The sequence below is a fragment of the Desmodus rotundus genome, chromosome 2 (genome assembly GCF_022682495.2).
Source record: "Desmodus rotundus isolate HL8 chromosome 2, HLdesRot8A.1, whole genome shotgun sequence".
NCBI classification, from domain to species: domain Eukaryota; kingdom Metazoa; phylum Chordata; class Mammalia; order Chiroptera; family Phyllostomidae; genus Desmodus; species Desmodus rotundus.
In genome coordinates, this window is record NC_071388.1 from 83,713,565 (window position 1) to 83,736,392 (window position 22,828).

Consider the following 22,828-nt stretch of genomic DNA (forward strand, 5'->3'; position numbering starts at 1 on the left):
ATAATTAAAATGGGCATGCATTAATCTCCCTTGATTTGTATCTCTACCCTATCAGTGGTTCTCCCATTTAACCCTAAGTCTTTTGGGGGGCGTAGGGGGAGTTCAGAATCAAGAAGACTTTTTTTAATTTTAATGTATTTTTTTCATCACCATTTAAAGTTGAGACTTAAGTACTGATTTAGAGTTGTGTTCAGCACTGGCCTGAGGGTCAGAAATGGGAAGAAGATGTTGTTTACTCACAATACTTGTTAATAAAAATGAGAAAAGTACGGTGGCCCAAGCCTACCCATTAGGAAGCTCTACTTTTCACACATATTTCAAAACAAACTACTGTCACCACCTCCACCACACAAGTCTTGATCTAGTTTTCATAATTTCTTGCCTGAACTACCATAAAAAAGCATCTTAATTGATTGCCTTACTTCAAGCTTACCACCTACAGTAAGTCAACATAGAGCATTCTTTAGAAAATATAAATTAACTCCAGTCTCTGTAATTCTCAGTTCACTGACTTCCTACAAAGTTATAGAAAAGTCCAAGCTCTAATTGAACTATTCCCATGCCACGCCGAACAGTTCCAGGGAACCACTGATTAGCTTCTGTATCTACAGTTTTTCCCTTTCTGGTAGTTGAATATATATAGAACCATGCAGAATGCCGCTTATTGTGTCTGGCTTCTTTTATTTAGCATGTGTTTTTCAGGCCTATGTTGTAGCATGTTAACAGTAGTCCATGCCTTTGTACTGCTGATGAATATTATATTTTAAAGCTACACCACATTTTGTGTTTCCATTTACTACATCAGGGTCATTTGAATTTTCTCTAATTTTGATTACTTTGATTAATGAACATTAATGTCCAAATCTGTGTGTGAATATATGTCTTCAATTTTCTTCGATATATCCTTAGCAATGAAATTACTGGGACAAACCCTAAGTGTATATTTAACTTTTTAAGAAACTGCAAAGTGCTTTCCAAAGTAACTGTACCATTTTTAATCCCACCAGCAATGTATAAGGGACCAGCTTCTCTTCAGCCTTGCAACACTTACTTGGTATCATCAGTTGTTTTTATCATAGCCATTCTAGTAGTGTGTATACAATTTAATTATAGTTAAATTTGCATTTCGCTAATGGCTAATTATGTTTAAAGTACTTTTATGCTTTAGCACCATGCATATATATTTTTGGTGAAGTGTCTCAAATATTTTGTACATTTAAGTATTAGTTTGTTCCTTGTATATTCTGAATATATGCCCTTTATCAGATACAAAATTTGCAATTATTTTCTCTCACTCTGTAGCTTCTATCTTTATTTGCTTGCATTTTATTAGTTGTGTGGGTTTTTTTTTTTTCTTATTTTGATAAAGTTAACTCCTTTTTGAACCAACCAAATAGGTTCTAACTTCCTTACTCTTCTTTTTCTAGGAATGTTCTGTCCCATCCTCACATTCACTTTCCTCGGGTCTCAGTTCAAATGCCATCCTTCTTTGGCTATGATCCTTTCATGGTGGTCATTAGTGCTGTTTGACAACGACACCTAGGTCTGCCTCCTTCCTGGCTACCCCGCAGTTGAATGGGCAGTGAGTTTAGTTCCAGGCAATGAATTACGAGTGGAAGGGAGATATCAGACTCTTCTTTCTGGTTCAATTCCCTCTGGTGATCTCTTCTCCCTTTAGCACAATGATCAACAACGTACAGAATGATGTGTGATTTTCTGGCCTGGGTCACTGAGTGATTTCAATAAGGAGAGCCTTCTATACCGACCCACAACCTATATGTAGCATGAGCAGGAAACCTATGTTTTTAAAGCTACTGAGTTTGGGAGGTTGATTTGTTATGGCAGCATCTTCCAGTTGATATGCTCTCCCAAAGACCTTTCCCATAGAAATTCTCCATCCACTTACCCAGATTTATTTTTCTTTATAGCACTTAGTACCTAACATATATCTGCCTTGCTGTTGACAAGATGCAGTTTTGTTCACTGTTACATCCTAGACCCTAAAACAAACCCCTGCAAATAACAGTACTTATGGATATTTGTTAAATGAAGGACTATAGCCCACATCAACAGAGGTGTGCTAAACTGGTATATCAAACACTACAATTCTTTAAAATAGCACCTGAGAATGTTGTCAGGTTTTATTTTGCTCTAGCTATTTATTAAAGTAGCAAAGTTTTAATATAGTTATAACTAGATTTTCATTGCTGAAACTTTCTGTCTTTGATAAAACTTGTCAATAAAATATTAAATCAATTGAGAATGTTTAAGTTCTCTAAGACTGCTACTCCATACGCTGTATACCCTGCTTATTAACTTGGGCCAATGCTTTCAAATGTAAATATATGTTAATCTTGCATTATCTTTAAATTGCTTCTCACTAAGGAATTATGTTCTTAGCTATCTATGGCAAGGCACATTATTTTCCCTTGCTATCTCGGCATCTTTTTTGATCTTGGTTTTTTATGGTCTGTTGAGTCCCATCTGTGTCCCATGTTAATCTGCAGTAGGTTGATCATGTCAACAATTTTTTTCTTTTATTATGAGAGTCTTGGATGGACTATAGAAGATATTTAAAGTTGCTGTTCTATGGAATAAAGACCCCAGCCCCATATCTACCCCTTCTTAAACCACCTAGGACACTTATTCCTCAGGGTTTGTATACTTTTTGCACAATGTGCCTTAGAATAACCTCCTCCCACATTTTGTCTCCCTTCCTCCTTTTCTCCATCTTGGCTCAAATATGTCCATCATATGTGGGATCACTCTATGTAAATCATCCTCACTCCTAGCAGGACCTATAGTTATACTTCCTTGTTTTATTTCCCTTTTTAGCACTTGCCACCATCTGTCATGTTATTTCCTACTTGTTTGTTTATTCTATTTATGTATTGAGAGAAAGGTATATGAGTTGATAATTTTCTCTCTCTTTTCTTTAACTCTTGTATTCTCTATGCCAACGTCCTTGCTTGGCACATAGTGTACAATGAATAAATATGTGACATGGATGAACTGATTCAAATAATGATTGAGGCACTTTGTGAAAAGTAAGCAGAAAAGATGAGGTCTAAAGGCCTTCCACAATGATGTCCAGACATATATAAATATGTTCATTAGACTGTGATGGCCTGACAGAGGAAAAATTGCAGGGCACATGAAAATTCATTATGAGGGATATAGTGAAGAGGCCTGAGAACATGATTCAGTGCCATAGACTGAGATTAACCATGAATGATAGTCCCACTCCAGCATAAAATCCACCGACCCTTGGGCCAAGTAGTAGCACTACTTTGTTGTAAGAATCATTGAAGAGATTTGTTGAAAGAGCTGTATCGTACTTACATCTGTAACACTTGGAGTACTTATAAAACTTTGCTTTGAGAGCTGAAGACTTCCCTTCAATGCATTAAAGCAATCATAAGCAAGTCAGGCCTTCATGCCCACAGGTGACATCGAGTGACAATGACACGTGGCTGAATTTAAGCTCTACCAGCACCAGCTCTCAAAGGATGCAGTAGATTTATACCCCGCTACTATCTGGCTTTGGGTTCATAAAGGCAGGAATGCTATGGCTTAGAGCTGCACTTCTGTGAAATTAAGATTCCAAAGTATACGCTGGACTAACCATGATGGCACCTAGAAAAATTCATCACTGAGCACTGGCGCGTGGAGGTTTGAGCAATCTGTGCAAACCCTCATGAAGAGTAACAAAAGGGCAAGTTTTTTTCTCTTTTTCACTTCTCAGCAGGACCAATACAAATGTATGTGACTGAGGTACAATCTGCTTCTGATTCCACGGCACTGGGCCTGGATTATTTCAAGTTGCACCCATATGAACAAGGTGAGGATGGAGGTGGCAGTGCTGTCATCGTTGATGGCAGCGATGTTCTAGGTGAGCAAGCTTTGCTGTGGAAATGTTAGGGACTCCTGGCATGACTCGCAATGCTCTATAGCAGGATTTTCAAACCTTTTGCATCTCATGGCACACATAAACTAATTACTAAAACTCAGCCAGCACACCAAAAATACATATTTTTTTTTGCCAATCTGACAAAAACGGGTATATTGATTAATTCACACCAAAAATCTATTGTCGTGGTGACTGTTGTCATTTTTTTTTTGTTTGACAGCCTAGGAGAAAGAGGTAAATAACTAAGTAGTCAGGTGTTGGATTCTTTAATAATTCTTGCGGCGCACTAGTGTGCCTCCTGTATGTAGCACACCGGTTGAAAATCACTGCTCTGCAGCAATAAACAATGATCTGAACAGAACTTTAAACTCCTTGGATTCCTGAAATTACTTGGGGTGACTGGAGGAACTCTCTAAAAAAAGTTATTCATTCTCTCATGGAAAAAGTGGCAAAGATCTTTTTATATTTGGGAATTGAAAATGTAGCCACCAACTGGTGAGGACAGACACTTGAAGAAACAATAAATTCTCAGGAGTCTGTCCTTTATATGCATACATTTTAAACTTAGAGTTTTTCTTAACTGAATTCCTTTAACCTGGCTGCTACCAATGATAACTTTTCACTTAACACACACAGGTAATGTCAAACCTAGGGAAGTATGTTATTGACTTTAGCAGTAGAAAATATATGTTATTCCTGTCTATTTTCTTAAGAATGGCTGCAAAATGTTGCTTGTCATTTCATAGGTGGGAGGGGGCAGCTAAAAATATCCTGGAGTTTTTGGTTGGAAAACTAAAGCTTCTAAGCAGGTGACATTACTTAGTCTTTCTCATTGAACAGAAATTATTACTGTGATTGATTCTATGTCACACACTATTAAATAATTCTACTATGTGTAACAGTCCTTAATTTGTTTTCTGGTTAATCATTTAATCCTCACTATGTCTGTTATACTGGCATGGAAGATGGAAAGTTATATCATTATTGCCTCTTCCCTCAGTATAGGTTTATCTCTATGCTGAAAATTACATTACCACTATTAGCAATTATGCCAATAAAAAGCTAAGTACACCCAATTCACAGTGCCCTTATATGGGTACTATACCTCAAATGTAATCTGATGTGAATTTTATCAATTCAACTAACCTTTATTACTTCTAGGGTTACAGAGTTTATTACTTTATATCTGCCCACTCTGTTCCTATCTATAAAATTAGGCTCTTGGAAATTAGGCCAGGAGTAAAATTGAAGTCATTTGGAACTGAAATGGGACTCAATATATAGGCAACAGAAAAGCTGAAGTTCAAATGATTGGGTAAATCCAAAGGTCATTCTAAAATGCCAGGGCAAGTTTTATATAGTCACCAAGTTTGTGAAAAGAGAATCTAGGATTCACATTCATAGGACTGAATCTCTGTCATCAATGAGATATTTCAACTTAACAGCAGAAGGTAAGTTATGAAGATTGGAGGTCATTAAACAAAACGCTAGGCCTTCATCTAGCCTGCAGCTTTCACTTAAAGGTGAATTTAGACACAGTGTGTACATGAATCGGCCAGATGCAAAGCTGATGCTGACACTCATATAGTTAGACATCTTTATGCAGCTACTTGATGCAGTAGCATGAAAATGAGAACATACCTCTTTTAACCACTGAAAATATATGCAAACAATCATTCATGACCACCTTGGCCTCGTCTCTAAATGTGAAAAGCACGATAAGCCTGGTGTGGGAATATGTTAGAAAATAGGTTGAGAATTGAAGTTGATCTCAAAAATGAAGAAGGAAAGTCTGGTCATTCACTTATTTATTTATTCAACAGATATATTTTAAATGTCTATCACTGTCAAGAAGAGGCATCTGTTATATACCCCCCCATTATAGAGTTATATACTTTATTTGGCTTTGTTTTTATTAAACTGGAGGAAGTTTACAGTTTTATTTTGAACCCAACTTAATAAATCTAGACTTTTAAAAAAGGGGCATAACAGTCATGAGAAAATACACCATGTCAAAACATGAGGCATTTACCTTTCTATATCTCTTTGAAAAATGACTACACATTTGTTTTATAAAACAGAGAAAATTATTAAGATAAGAGAGTTCAGAGCTTTATGTCATTTTAAAATTTGCTAAGGAAATTTTTTTTTTGCCTGATTGGCATTGACCTCTGACCTCTGTCAGTGTGCATGTGAGAGTGCACACTCACACTCAGGGCTTCCAGTGAAGGGTGGTCTAAGGGGAGGGAGCACTAGACACGGACTTTGATTTGGGTAATTGCATCAGAAGAGTGGAGACTGACTGCAAGACAGAAAAGGAAGTGGGGGAAAGGAAAAGGGAGAAGAGAACCAACTATAGCTGGGTGGTCAGAGACATATTTTTTGGTAGTGGATTAGAGGCCCTGACTCACTTACATGGAGAGGAACAACAAGATTTTGTAAAGTTCTTCTAGAAATGCAAATAAAGAGTGAAGATACTTTTTTTCTTGCCATGAATTTCCTCTTCAATGTGATTTTCTTAACAGACTGAGCCACTGGTGTGTATAAGAATCATAATTATACTGAAGATAAACTAAAAAAGAAAGAAATATGACTATGGCACTTAAAAAATATTGGAACATATATCAATACTTTGAATTCTATATTATTTTCCCCACTGAGCTAAATTATCAAGAATTAATGTTTTGTACTCATTTTACAATAGTGTATTTTTACAAAAGAAATGTGATTAGACAACAAAAACATTTACAAACTTTGTAATATATTTTAATAGGTGTCAATTTAACTAGAAAAGCATGAAAACATTTTTAAAACTTATTTTTTAAATCTCAATGAAAAAGAATTTTAAATGGAGAATTTTTTAAGTATTTAAAACAGTGGTGCATCCTTAGGTTTTCAAATATGTACACATAATTTCTTTCCTAAGTAAATTATTCTGCTTTGAAGAAAGTTAGTGAAGAGGCTAAAATAATGATGCAGTTGATGTCACATAATTTAATATGATCATATTTTAGTTCTGCCATATATTAGTTCAATTCCAAGTATGGCATGAAACTTTATCTCCAGCTGTTATCATTTTACAGAATTATACTCTATTTACTCCAACAATATATTCACCATGTTGATAATGAGAAAAGAAGGGGACATTGCAAAAGTAAATAAGGAGTGCCAGAGTTCACACCACCCTTTAAAAATATAAATATGGGGGATTGGAAGATGGCGGCAACATAGGTGGGAGCAGAATTCACTTCCCCTCAGTGCCAGGGAAATACCTAGCTGATCTGAGGAGCAGAGCGAACAGCCAACAGTACTCCAGCATATACGAAGATTAGAGACCAAAGATAGAGGACACTGAAAGATCTGACGGTAAGAAGAGTGCTCAAGGACAATAAGGTCCCCGGGACCCGGGACCGCGCGGTACAAGGGCTGCAGAGGCGCCAGCTCTGGCGCAGGGGCTGCTGCAGGAGTCCTGAGAGAGGGCCAGGCTGCGCTGTGAGCAGCCAGGTGCTTGATTGGACCAGGGGGGCTTGAAAAGGAGGAATTTCTCAAAAAGAAAAAGAAAATAGAGACACTCAGGGGCTAGTTAGAGAACTCTCGGTGGTGGCCGAGGCCCCTGGCGCCCCTCCCCCCTCCGCCCCTGGACTGCGAACGGGGAACGCGGGATAAGCAGCACCGGCGCTCACCTGAGGTCCGGTTGCGCGCGCGGTAGCGTGCGCGCAGATTAGCGAACGGGGCCCGTACATGAAACCCCGGAGGGGCGCCCACACCTGAAACCTCCGAGATCTTTTGGAGCAGAGACTAGCTGCTCCACCCACAGACCCAAAACCTCGGAACCGAGGACCGCGTGATTCGGTCCCAGGGCGGCCCCGCCCACCCGAGAGTCTCAAGCCCCGGACAGCTGGATCGGGCCCCCAAGCGTAGAGCCTCTGGCTCGGCGGCGGGCTGCGCGCTCACCAAGCGTAGGGCCGGCTGGATGCGCACTTCCCAAGCACAAAGGGGCTGGCGAGAGACGTAACACCAAGGCGGCTGAACCAGCAGTTTGCGGCGCGCCAGCCTCCCTAGCCTGGGCGGCTCGATCGGTTGGCCGGCTGCGCGCTCAGAGCCCAAATAACGTCACAAACCCGAAGCGGCTGGATTCCCCTGCTGCGCGCGCACGCGTCTGGAGCCAAAGCGGCTGGAGCGGCCACTCGAGAGTCCCAAGAACAAAGCTGCTGGATTGGCTGATCAACGGCCTGATTGCCTGCCAGGGACCACACCTACAAAACAGTGAAGAGTGTGACCCAGGAAGGAAGAAAAGTGAAACCAATCCTTCCAACCACCGCCTCCCGTTGCACAGACAGGACAACAGCAGAAATAACCTGAACGGTTTAAAGCCAACAGAAGATTTTTTTTTTTTTTCCTTTTTTTTTTTTTTTTTTTTTTTTTTTTTTTCCCTTTTCCTTTCCCCCTGAACTCCTTCTTCCTCTCTCTCTCTTTTTTTTCTTTCATTCCTTCTTCCTCCCATCCTTTACCATTTTTATGTCTTCTTCCTCCCTTCTTTTATCTATTTCTATGTTTTAATTTTTGTTAAAATTCCTTCTTATCTTGCCTCCGATCTTTCTTTAATCCTTCTTCCCTCCTTCCTCCCTTTCCTCCTTTCCTATTTCCTTTTTCCCTCCTTCCCATCTTTGGTTTTTTTTGTTTGTTTGTTTGTTTGTTTGTTTTTTCCTTTTCTTTCTCCCCCCCTTTCTATTTTTCCCACAGGTGCGACAACAAAACCTGGAGTGCTGAAAAGACTAGAGTTAGACCGTGTTAAACACATAAACGTCAGCTCAAGACCAGTGAGCACAGGAGAGTAAGGAGACAGCACCACCGAATCCCATTGGCATTCTACCATAGAAGTTCATATCATAAACCCAGGGATTCAGAACAAAGCAATTTAAGAAGCAGAGGCCAACAAGAAGAGCCTCACAAACAATGGGAAGACAAAGAAACAATTCCCAAATGAAAGGAAAGGAGGAAGTTTCAGAAAGAATACTAACCGAAAAAGAGGCAAGTCAACTATCAGATACTGAGTTCAAAGCAATGGTCATCAGGAAGCTCACTGAGCTCTCTGAGCTCAAAGAGAACTACCAGAAACTACAAGGAAACTACAATGAACTCACTGCAAACTATATCAACATGAAAAAGGAAATAGAAAATATCAACAAGAGCCAAGAGGAAATGAAGAATACAATTTCTGAATTGAAGAACACAGTAGAAGGAATTAAAAGCAGACTTGATGAAGCAGAGGATCGGATCAGCGAGCTGGAGGATAAAGTAGAAAAAAACACCCAGAAGGAACAAGAAAAGGAAAAGAGGCTCAGAAAGAATGAAGAGGCAATAAGGGAAATGCAGGACAACATGAAACGTAACAACATCCGTATAATAGGAATACCAGAAGGAGAAGAAGAAGAGCAAGGGATAGAAAACCTGTTTGAAAAAGTAATGATGGAAAATTTCCCTAATCTGAGGAGAGAAAAAGTCACCCAAATCCAGGAATCACAGAGAGTCCCAAACAAGAGGAACCCAAAGAGACCCACTGCAAGACACATCATAATTAAAATGTCAAATTTCCAAGACAAAGAGAGGATCTTAAAGGCAGCAAGGGAGAAAAAGGAAGTAACATACAAGGGAGCCCCAATAAGGTTAGCAACTGACTTCTCAATGGAAACGCTCCAAGCCAGAAGAGAATGGCAAAAAATATTCCAAGTAATGAGAACCAGAGGCCTCCAACCAAGACTACTTTACCCAGCAAGGCTCTCAATCAAGATAGAAGACCAAATAAAGAGCTTCCCAGACAAAAGAAGTCTAAAAGAATACAGCTCCACCAAACCAGCTCTGCAAGAGATGCTAAAGGGACTGCTTTAAGGAAAGGAAGGAAAAGAGAAAGACAGAGGAACACAGGTAGGAAATAATGGCAATGAATAACTACCTATCGATAATAACCTTAAATGTAAATGGATTAAATGCTCCAATCAAAAGACATAGAACAGCTGAATGGATAAGAAAACATGACCCACACATATGCTGCCTACAAGAAACCCATCTCAGGACAAAAGACTCACACAGACTGAAAGTGAAGGGCTGGAAACAAATTTTCCAAGCAAACGGACAGGAAAAAAAAGCAGGGGTAGCAATACTCATATCAGACAAAATAGACTTCCAAAGAAGGGCCATAAAGAGAGACCCAGAAGGTCACTTCATAATACTCAAAGGAAGAATCCACCAAGAAGACATAAACATTATAAATATATATGCACCCAACATAGGAGCACCCAAATACATAAAGAAAATCTTGGAGGATTTCAAGAAAGATATTGACAGCAACACAATTATAGTAGGGGATTTTAACACCCCACTATCAAAAATGGACAGGTCTTCCAAACAAAAGATTAACAAAGATATTGTGTCACTTAACAATACCCTAGAGGAAATGGACTTAACTGATATATACAGAGCTTTTCATCCCAAAGAAGCAAAATACACATTCTTTTCAAGTGTCCATGGATCTTTTTCAAAGATAGACCACATGATAGGACACAAAGCAACCCTCAACAAATTCAAGAAAATTGAAATCATATCAAGCATCTTCTCTGACCACAAGGGTCTGAAACTAGAAACCAACCCCAAGGGTAAAAACCCAAAACACTCAAAATCATGGAGACTGAATAGCATGCTATTAAACAATGAATGGGTCAAGAACGAGATTAGGGAAGAAATCAAAAACTTCCTGGAAACAAATGAAAACGAACTCACAACAACCCAAAACCTATGGGACACAGCTAAGGCAGTCCTGAGAGGGAAGTTCATAGCAATACAGGCCTACCTTAAGAAGTTAGAAACAGTTCACACAAACAACTTAACCCTACGCCTACAAGAACTGGAGGAACAACAACAAAGACAGCCCAGAGCAAGCAGAAGGAAGGAAATAACCAAGATCAGAGCAGAACTAAATGACATAGAGACTAAAAGCACAATTGTAAGGATCAATGAATCCAGAAGCTGGTTCTTTGAAAAGATAAACAAAATCGACAAGCCTTTAAGTAGGCTTATCAAGAAGAAAAGAGAGAGGATCCAAATAAACAGAATTAGAAATGAAAGTGGAGAGATTACCACTGATACCACAGAAATACAAAGGATCGTAAGAAATTACTATGAAGACCTATATGCTAAGAAATTTGAAAACCTAGATGAAATGGACACATTTCTAGAAAAATATAATCTTCCAAAACTGACTGAAGAAGAAGCAGAAAACCTGAACAGACCAATATCAGCAAAGGAAATTGAAGCAGTCATCAAGAAACTCCCATCACACAAAAGCCCTGGACCAGATGGTTTCACAGGAGATTTCTACAAAGCATTTAAGGAAGAACTAACCCCTATCCTTCACAGACTATTCGAAAAAATCCAAACTGATGGAAGACTCCCAAACTCTTTTTATGAAGCCAACATCATCCTAATCCCAAAACCAGATAAAGACACAACGAAGAAAGAAAACTTCAGGCCAATATCGCTGATGAACATAGACGCTAAAATTCTCAACAAAATATTAGCAAACCGCATCCAGCAATATATTAAAAAGATCATCCACCATGACCAAGTGGGATTCATCCCAGGGATGCAAGGATGGTACAATATTCGCAAATCAATAAACATAATACATCACATCAACAACAGCAAAGACAAAAATCACATGATCATATCAATAGATGCGGAAAAAGCATTCGATAAGATACAGCACCCATTTCTGATAAAAACACTCAGCCAAGTGGGAATAAAGGGAGCAGTCCTCAACATAATTAAGGCCATATATGAGAGACCTACAGCCAGCATCACATTCAATGGACAAAAACTTAGAGCTTTCCCACTAAGATCAGGAACAAGACAAGGATGCCCTCTCTCACCACTCCTATTCAACATAGTATTGGAAGTCCTAGCCACAGCAATCAGACAAGAAAAAGCAATAAAAGGCATCCAAATTGGAAAGGAGGAAATGAAACTGTCACTGTTTGCAGACGACATGATAGTGTACATGGAAAACCCTATAGACTCCACTCAAAAACTACTCGACCTAATAAATGAATTTGGCAAAATAGCTGGATACAGAGTCAATACCCAGAAATCAAAGGCATTCCTGTACACCAACAACGAAACTGCAGAAACACAAATCAGGAAAAAAATCCCATTCGATATAGCAACAAGAAAAATAAAGTACCTAGGAATAAACCTAACCAAGGAGGTAAAAGACCTGTACTCAGAAAACTACACAACACTGAAGAAAGAAATTAAGGAAGATACAAACAAATGGAAGCATGTACCATGTTCATGGATTGGAAGAATTAACATCATCAAAATGGCCATACTACCCAAAGCAATTTATAGATTCAATGCAATCCCTATTAGAGTACCCATGACATATTTCACAGATATAGAACAAACATTACAGAAATTCATATGGAACCATAAACGACCTCGAATAGCAGCAGCAATTTTGAGAAAGAAGGACAAAGCAGGAGGTATCACAATACCTGATACCAAACTGTATTACAAGGCAACGGTAATCAAAACAGCCTGGTACTGGCATAAAAACAGGCTCATAGACCAATGGAACAGAATAGAGAGCCCAGAAATAAACTCAAATCTATACGATCAATTAATATTTGACAAAGGAGGCAGGAGCATAAAATGGAGCAAAAACAGTCTCTTCAACAGATGGTGTTGGGAGATCTGGACAGCTACGTGCAAAAAAATGAAACTCGATCACCAACTTACGCCATACACGAAAATAAACTCAAGATGGATAAAAGACTTAAATATAAGCCGTAACACCATAAAAGTCCTTGAAGAAAACATTGGCAGGAAAATCTCAGACATTCCACGCAGCAACATCCTCACAGACACATCCCCTAAAGCAAGGGACATAAAGGAAAGAATAAACAAATGGGACCTCATCAAAATAAAAAGCTTCTGCATGGCTAAAGAAAACAGCACCAAATTACAAAGAGAACCAACAATATGGGAAAGCATATTTGCCAATGATACCTCAGACAAGGGCCTGATCTCCAAAATATATAAAGAACTCACACGACTCCACTCCAGGAAGACAAACAACCCAATTAAAAAATGGGCAAAGGACTTGAACAGACACTTCTCCAAGGAAGACATACAGAAGGCCCAGAGACATATGAAAAGATGCTCAGCATCACTAGCCATCAGAGAGATGCAAATTAAAACCACAATGAGGTATCATCTCACACCAGTCAGAATGGCCAACATAAACAAATCCACAAACAAATGTTGGAGAGGATGCGGAGAAAAGGGAACCCTAGTGCACTGTTGGTGGGAATGCAGACTGGTGAGGCCACTGTGGAAAACAATATGGAATTTCCTCAGAAAACTAAAAATGGAACTGCCCTTTGACCCAGCAATTCCGCTGCTGGGATTATACCCTAAGAACACTGAAACACCAATCCAAAAGAATCTGTGCACCCCAATGTTCATAGCAGCACAATTTACAATAGCCAAATACTGGAAGCAACCGAAGTGCCCATCAGCAAATGAGTGGATCCAAAAACTATGGTATATTTACACAATGGAATTCTACGCAGCAGAGAGAAAGAAGGAGCTTATACCCTTTGCAACAGCATGGATGAAACTGGAGAGCATTATGCTAAGTGAAATAAGCCAGGAAGTGAGGGACAAATACCATATGATCTCACCTTTAACTGGAACATAAGCAATAGAAGGAAAAAGCAAACAAAATATAACCAGAGACATTGAAGTTAAGAACAATGTAACAATAGCAAGGGCGGGGGTGGGGGGTGGGGGCGGGGACAGTAGGTAGAGGGGATTACAGGAACTACTATAAAGGACACATGAACAAATCCAAGGGGGAGGGTGGAGAGGGGGGAGGGAAGTGGGTTCACCTGGGGTGGGGTGAAGGGATGGGGGAAAAGGCATACAACTGTAATTAAATAACAATAAATAAATTTAAAAAAAAAATAAAAAAAAAAATAAAAATATAAATATGGAGGTGTGGCTAATATTAAAAGTCACCAAATGCCATCACTCAGAAATACTTAAATTGGCACTTGAATGTGACATTAGCCCTCTGCTATGGTTTCAATTCCATAGGACGAATAAAGGAGGAGGGAGCTTCTCTGCAAGCCAGATTTCTGCTTTCACACCAGTCATTTCATTATACCTCATTATAATGAGTTCACAGCACAGACTCATGAGGTATGTAGCAGCAGCATTTCAACCTAAAAAGATGCACTTTTTAAAAAAATATACCTTATTAGAGATGATACAATTATGTCTTCATCAAAGATCACAAAACTGATTTTATGGTTTGGACTGAATAAAATAACCTCCAAATTTCTCACCAAATATTTTCACCCTTAAGGTTTCAACTAAAACATACTTTCAAAGGGAGAAAGTCCCATCTGTGTGATTCTGGTTCATTTAATGTTAATTCATCTAAACCAGGAATTTTCTTTTTAAAAATATATTATATTGATTATGCTATTACAGCTGTTCCAATTTTTTTCTCCCTTTGCCCCCTTCTGCCTAGTATCCTTCTTCCCTGCAACAATCCCCACCTTAATTCATGTCCACGGGTTGCGCATATAAGTTATGTGGCTTCTCCATTTCCTATACTATTCTTAACCTCCCCCTGTCCATTTGTTACCTACCATTTATGCTCCTTATTCCCTCTATCTTTTCTCCCATTTCCCCGCTTCCCCCTCCCTGCTGTTATCCCTCCATGTGATCTCCATATCTTTGATTCTGTTCCTGGGTCTGATTGTTTGCTTAGTTTGTTTTTTAAATTCTGTTGTTGATAATTGTGAATGTGTTGCCATTTTAGTATTCATAGTTTTGTTCTTTTTTTCATTAAATAAGTCCCTTTGACATTTCATGTAATAATGGCTAGGTGATGATGAACTCCTTTAGCTTTACCTTGTCTGAGAAACACTTTATCTACCCTTCTATTCTAATACCTTTGCTGGATAGAGTAATCTTGGATGTAGGTCCTTGCCTTTTATGACTTTGAGTACTTCTTTCCAGTCCCTTCTTGCCTGCAAAATTTCATTTGGGAAATCAACTGAAAATCTTACGGGAACTCCTTCATAAGTAACTCTCTGCTTTTCTCTTGCTGCTTTTAAGATTCTCTCTTTATATTTAACAATTGAGATTTTAATTATGATGTGGACTCTTCTTTGGGTCCACCTTGTTTGGGATTCTCTGTGCTTCCTGGACTTGTATGTCTATTTCCTTCATCAGATTAGGGCAGTTTTCTTTCATTGTTTTTTTCAAATAAGTTTTCAATTTCTTTCTCTATCTCTTCTCCTTCTGGCATCCTTATGATTCAGATGTTGGTATGTTTGGAGATGTTCCAAAGGGTCCTTATGCTATCCTCATTATTTTTTTTGAATTCTTGTTTCTTCTTGCTATTCTGGTTGAATACTTATTTCTTCTTTATGTTCCAAATTGTTGATTTGAATCTCAGCTTCCTCCCTTCACTGTTGGTTGCTTGTAGATTTTCCTTTACTTCACTTAGTGCAAACTTCATTTCTTCCGTTATGTTGTTGCCATACTCTGAGTTCTTTGAGCATCCTGATCACCAGTGTTTTGAACTCTGCATCTGGTAGGTTGGTTATCTCTGTTTTGTTTAGTTCCTGTCCTGGGGTTTTGTTCTGTTCTTTCACTTTGGCTATATTTCTTTGTCTCCTAAATTTGTTGACCTCCTTGTGTTTGTTTGTGTGTATAAGGTAGAGCTGATTTGACTCCCTGTCTTAGTTGCATGGCCTATTGTAGAAAAGGCACCTTTAAGTTGTATGGGGTGTAATCTTAGGTAATTGTCAGGGTGGGGCAACAGGCTTTACCACTTTGTAGCTCTGTGTTGCGGGAGGGTTCAGAAAAGGTACAGTGCCACTGCTGGCTTCTGGAGGTTTGCCTGGCATTTGCCCAGTTTCCAGTAACTTTACCTACTCCCTCTATGCAACTGGTGCCCATCCACCTGTTGCCCTGGTGCTGAATCCCACAGTGGGTAGGACTACATATGTTCTAAGACTGTGCAGGCCCTTTAAGCAGAATCTCCTGAAAGTCTGGCTGTTTCTTTCACTACTCCAACCATCACTGGTTATTACAGCCAGAAGTTTTGGGAATTTATCTCCCAGGCACTGTAACCTTGGGCTGTGCAGTCTACCCTGGGGCTGGGATCACTTGCTTCTGAGGTATCCCTACCAATTTTTATCCACCACATATGAATGTGGGACAACCTATTCCACCACTGCCACCACCTCTCTGTGCCACACCTCTATGCTCCACATTTCTCTGCCTAACTCTGTATCTCCACTTCTCCTACCTGTCTGGATGAATGTGGCTTCTTTAAACCTTGGGTTGTCAGACTTCCATATAGTTTGATTTTCTGACAGTTCTGGGTGTTATTTTGAGGTTTAGTTGTAATTCACTCTGTTGTTATATAAGGGGTGAAGCATGTCTACCTATGCCTCCATCTTGGCTGGAAGTTTAAACCAGGCATTTCCAACCTTTTTCATTGCATGGCATATATACACTTAATTACTAAAATTCTACAGCACACCAAAAAATATATTTTTTGCTGATCTGACAAAAATAGGTATAATTTTTATTCATTCACACCAAACATCTATTGTTGTATTGGCTATTGTCATTTTTTTTCTATTTGACAGTCTAAGGGAAAAGAAGTCAGTGCCCCTGACTAAATAGTCAAGTATTATATATTCGAAAGTTCTACATAACACCACATGAAAACCACTGGTCTCAATGTTAAATTATGGAGACACTTGTTATTCATAAAGTCAGCATGTCTCTATTTCTTACAATCATGACTATTTATTTTGCTATATAAAGCTAAGTTTTATTCCTTACTGATAGCTACGGAAGATATTTGATGTTACCTTTAGTGTTTTCACAAAGGTCTAAATTTTGATAGTTTATATTTTGATCAATTGCACACAAAAATGGTTACCACGGAAGTTTTTGAAACCTTATTAAGATATATACATTATCCATTTTTGCCAGGTATTTTTTTCCTTAAAGAGCATATAGATTATTGAATAGCATCAATGGAGGTAAAAGGTTGAGTTTGTAATCTGCGTCAGTAATCTTTGAAAGGGTTTGAAAATATTATGTTGTGAATGGATATATTGTGTCAACCTCATTCACAAATTTAATATTAATATTTTAGTTATGTACTTTCTCAATATATCAATGCATGATTATAAAGAAGGAAATCTAGACATTTATAATCCAAAATGTTAGTAGTATTTGTTTCTGCTCTGCTTATCTTTACTTTTTCTATTTTATCTTTTTTATTTGTTTTGAAATTGAAGATGTGTAACATAAGTAATAAATTAAAAATATTTAAAACTCATCTAGTCAAATACACATTAACATAGCCTAAGAGAAACTAGTTTAGATATTTTAATATATACTTTAGAAATTAGGAAACATAAATACATAGTAAAGTTCTTCAGATGTTCTACTAGCTAATGACATTTTAATAGCCTGGTAACTTAAGAAGTATAAAATGATTAAAATTTGCTTGAAAATTGCAAACTATGAAGTTGGAAAATAATTTCATCAAAAAATTGACTTGTAACATGTGAAGAATATGTCATTTATAGGTATATGATGTTTGCAAGTTTGCATTTTATACAATCTAAACTTATATGTGTTATAACTTGTACATCTATGTCTTCTGAACTCAGAAATTAGGATTTTGTGTCAGCAGACAAAAGATATGTTTCAGGATTTACCTTTGTATTTTGCTGTTCTTTTTTAAGCAAATATAAAACAACAGAAGAGAATGTGTTGTACTAGAGATAAAAGGTATGTCTCTTAAACTTAATGTAATTGAGGTAACAGTTGCAATCATCAGATACACCAAATGTGAAAACCATTAAATGAGAAAGAACTTCAGACAGTCATGAGAATTAAGCTTTTCAAATGTGGATTTAAATGTGAATTAAAAGAACAAAGATAAAGCATAGGTATGAAAGCCTGGAATTATTCTTAAAGATCCTAAGAGATGAGGTATAATTAAGGCAATTATAACATTTTGAGCTATCTCAGTAAAGAATCTTGTAAAATGTATAAATATATTTTATGACTCATATTTAAATTTCCCTAGGGGAAGGGATATAAAGGAAAGAATAAACAAATGGTATTTCATCAAACTAAAAAGCTTCTGCACCACTAAAGAAAACAAAATGGAAAGCTAACTAACAATATGGGAAAACATATTTGCCAATGATACATCAGACAAGTGTTTGATCTCCAAAATATATAAAGAACTCACATGATTTCACAGCAAGAAGAAAAGCAACCTAATTAAAAAAAAATGGGCAAAGCACCTGAACAGACACTTCTCCAAGGAAGACATACAGAGGGCCCAGAGACATATGAAACGATGTTCACCATCACTAGCCATCAGAGAGATGCAAATTAAAACTACAATGAGATACCACTTCACACTGGTGAGAATGGCCATCATAAACACATCAACAAACAACAAGTGCTGGTGAGGTTGTAGAGAAAAGGCACCCTAATACACTGTTGGTGGCAATGCAAGCTGGTGCAGCCATTGTGGGAAACAGTATGGAATTTATGCAAAAAAACTAAAGATGGAACTGCCTTTTGATCCAGTGATCTCAGTGCTGGGACTATACCCCAAGAAATCTGAATCACAAATTCAAATGAACCTGTGCACCCCAATGTTCATAGCAGTACAATTTGCAATAGCCAAGTCCAAGTGCTAGGAGCAAGCTAAGTGCCCATCAGTAAATGAGTGGATCAAAAAACTGTGGCACATTTATACAATGGAATACTACCCAGCAGAAAGAAAGAAGGAATTCCTACCCATTATGACATCATGGATGGAACTGGAAAGCATTATGCTAAGTGAAATAAGCCGGGCGGTCAAAGACAAATACTATGATCTCAACTGAAAGTGGAACCTAATCGACAAAACAAATGAGCAAAATAGAACCAGAGACTTAGAAATAAAGAACAAACTGACAGTGACCAGAGGGGAGTCGGGAGGGGGATAATGGGAGAAAGAAGGGGAAGGGGCAAGCAAACAAACAGGAATAGAGGACCCATGGTCAGGGAAATGGGGCAGGATTGACTGTAGGAATGGAGGGGATGGAGTAGGGGTGAGAAATGGGGGAAAAGGTAGGACAACTGTAGCTGAACAACAATAAATAAAATAAATAATAAATAAATAAATAAATAAATAAATTTCCCTTACATCTGCAAATAGGCTCATGAAAATTTTGCTGTACTGAGTGTTGAGCATTAAATTATCCCTTCACTGTCTTTTGAGTTAGATATTATTTTCTCAATTTTATAACAAAGAAACTGAGGAGACTTTCTCAAGGTACACAGCCATAGACAGTATGGTGAGTCAAATCCTTGTATTTCTGATTCCAACAACCAATCTTCTTCCTTTGCAGCATTCTTTATTCAAAAAAAAAAATCCTAAAAGCATTATTTAAGATCCAAATTTCAAGATTCTAGCCAATTTGATGAAGAATCAATGAAATTAGATTAGGAATGAACACATCGATTGTCAAATGTGAATGAATCTTGGAAATTACCTAATCCATATATTTCATTGTGTGTGTCTGACTGAAGAATTAAAAGATTAAAAGATATGAAGGGTAGGGTAACACCTTCTGACTGTCAATATGTCCCTTTAATAGTAACTTCTTGGGTTTACACCAGCACAAATGTACAATTAGAATGGGGTATACTTTCAAGTCTCCATATCCTTCTCTTACTTCTATCCTTTAAATCCAGGAAATTGAGCATCTGTTTGCAATTAGGCTCACTAGAACTGTACCATGGGATCCCTGCTGTACTACTTTCTCCTGTTAGTGGAGAGCAGGGGCCTACAGCTGCTTGGGGGGCACCTATTGCATTTTTAACCTCTACCCTACCAGGATTCTAGCAGAATCTATTCACCCCACCACAGTGAAATGTAAGACTAAGCTCATAGGCAATGAAGACTCTGATGCTATGGTAACCGGGGGGGAGACAAAGTCGTTAAGAACACAGAATAGTTGTTGGAACTTCTGCGTATTTTTATAGCTGCCAGCTGAGAAAGGCAAATGCTGTTTTCCAAATACTACCTCCAGCTATTGGAAGTCATCAGGATGTAGCCTTTTAGAAGGAGATGGAAAAGATCTGCCACTTTGCGGTAGGAGTGAGTGAGAAGTTATCCTTTGTATATATATTCTGATCTTTGTTATGGGTGCTCTGCACAACGTTTTGACATTCTCATGTAATGATGCTTAGGTTTGCATTCATGGAATAAATATATTTTCAATTTGTCCTGTGTGTTTATATATCACATAATAACATTTATATATATTTGGAAATATCAAAAAAGATGCCCACATATTTTTATTCACTTCAGTTTTAGATCATTTAACTAATCTATGGATATTTTAATTTATTGCCTCTAAAATTAACATAAAAATAAAGCATTGACTAAAATTTATCTAATCAAATAAAAGCAACCTTATGCTAATATCAGCATTTTTAATGTAATGATATTTTTAAGTGATCTTCTCTCGTTTAATTATTTTTGACATTGTGAGTGAGGCACCACCATGTTCTGGATTATAAAACAGTACGTGCTCTACATGACCATGTAAACAAGTACTCTCTAGTTCTTTGCATATGTGTATATATGTATGTGTATATATGTGAACTTCTATTTAAACTATTAATTCGATTGAATACATTTATATATAAAAAGCTTTTGCATAATATCTTTTTCCAGCTTTATTAATGAATACAGTTAACAAGTAAAAATTATATGTAATTAAGGTAATAGTCCAATATACATGTACATTATAAAATGATGACCACAAAAGAGTTAATTAACACATCCATCACCTCACATAGTAACTTTATTCTTTGCTTGGTGAGAACACTTATGATCAACTCACAGCAAATTGCAAATATACAATACAGTATTATTAACTATAGTCACTATGCTATAAATTACATTTCCAGGACTTATTCATTTTGTAACTGAAAGATTTTATTCTTTGTCAAACCTCTTCTCATTTTCCCCATTCCTCAGACCTTAGTAACAACCATTCTATTTACTGGTTTATGTTTTACTTTCTTATATTCCACATGTTAGTACCATAACTTTCATGCCTTTCTCTTTTTTGGAGTATTTCTTTAGCATAATGTTCTCCACATCCACCCATGTCACAAATGACAGGTTATCTTCTTTTTATGGCTGAATATATTTCATTGTGTATAGTGTGTGTGTGTATACACAAAAGAAAATGCACACACACACACTACATTTTCTTTGATCTATTCAGTTGTTGATGAACTTTTAGGTTTTTATATCTTGATTTTTGTGCATAATGCTACAATTGACATGAGGTGAAGATATCTATTTGTGGTAGTAATTTCATTTCCTTTGAATATATATATATCTAGAAGTAAGATTGCTGGATCATATTGTAGTTCTGTGTTTAAAAGTTTGAGAAACTTCCACACTGTTTTCAATGGTGTTATATACAAAATTACATTCCTACCAACAGGCCATAAGGGTTCCCCTTTTTGCACATCCTTTCCAACACTTACCTGTCTTTTTGATAATAACCATTCTAACAGGTATGAAGTACTAGTATGAAGTACTATCTCATTGTGGTTTTTGATTTGCATTTCCATGATGATTATTGATGATGAGCACATTTTAATGCTCCTGTTAGCCATTTGCAAATGTTCTTTGGAAAAATGTCTACTTAGGTCATTTGTCCATTTTGTTTAAATTAGGTTACTTGTTTTCTGCTATTGAGTTGTGTAAGTTCCTTATATTCTTTTAATACTAACCCCATATAAGATATATGATTTGCACATATTTTTCCCATTTAATAGGCTGCCTTTCCATTTTGTTAATTGTTTCCTTTGATGTGGAGATATGTTTTACTTTGATATCCTATGTATTTATTTTTTTATTGCCTATGCTTTTAATAATCCAAAAACTATGCCAAGACCAATGTCAAGGAGCTTTTTCCCCTATGTTTTATCTTGTCTTTACAATATCTTAATGAACAAAATAAAAGAAGTTTTGAAGATAACAAAGCCAAATGTAGAGAAAGATAAATTTAAAAAATTCTAATAACTTTCAGAATTATTCTGTTCAAGGACTTCTCATTTGAGAGGAAGTTGGTAGCATATTAGAAATTATCCCGCCATCTTTTACAATGATATCTAAATAACGCTCTAAACTGCCTCAAATCTTTCTGGAATAAAGCAGATCATGAATAAGTATATTATAGTTGGCATGGTTAGATCAACTGAATACATATTCTTCTCTAAGGGAAAAATCAAAAGATGGAAACTCATTTACTAAAAATAATATTTATTATTAAAAATTAAATGTAATCCCAATAAAATTATTACTATCAAGGGAAAAAACTTACTACAACTATATTAAAACTGTAGTAACTTTGATAAATATTTTGCCATTCTCTAAGCTGATAATATAAGTAAAGTGACCAAACTGTAGGCCCATGAATATTTTGTTCTCTAGGCCCATATGATGAGTTTTAATGATTTAAGAAAATTTAGTAAGCCCTAAATTTAAATTCTAACACCTGCACTAATTGTCAACGTGTTTGAGATAAAATATTCAACTTTAAGAAAATTTTGGTCTTGTTTGTAGGCATATTTATTACCCACACCCATACATATTTTATGTGGTTTCTCCATCATAACATAAAACAATGTTGTCATTTTAATATCAAGTTCTTAAAATAAATGATCTCTCTTTAACTCACTTCACTTGAAGCTAGTGCCAAAGAGTTCAGCAATTCA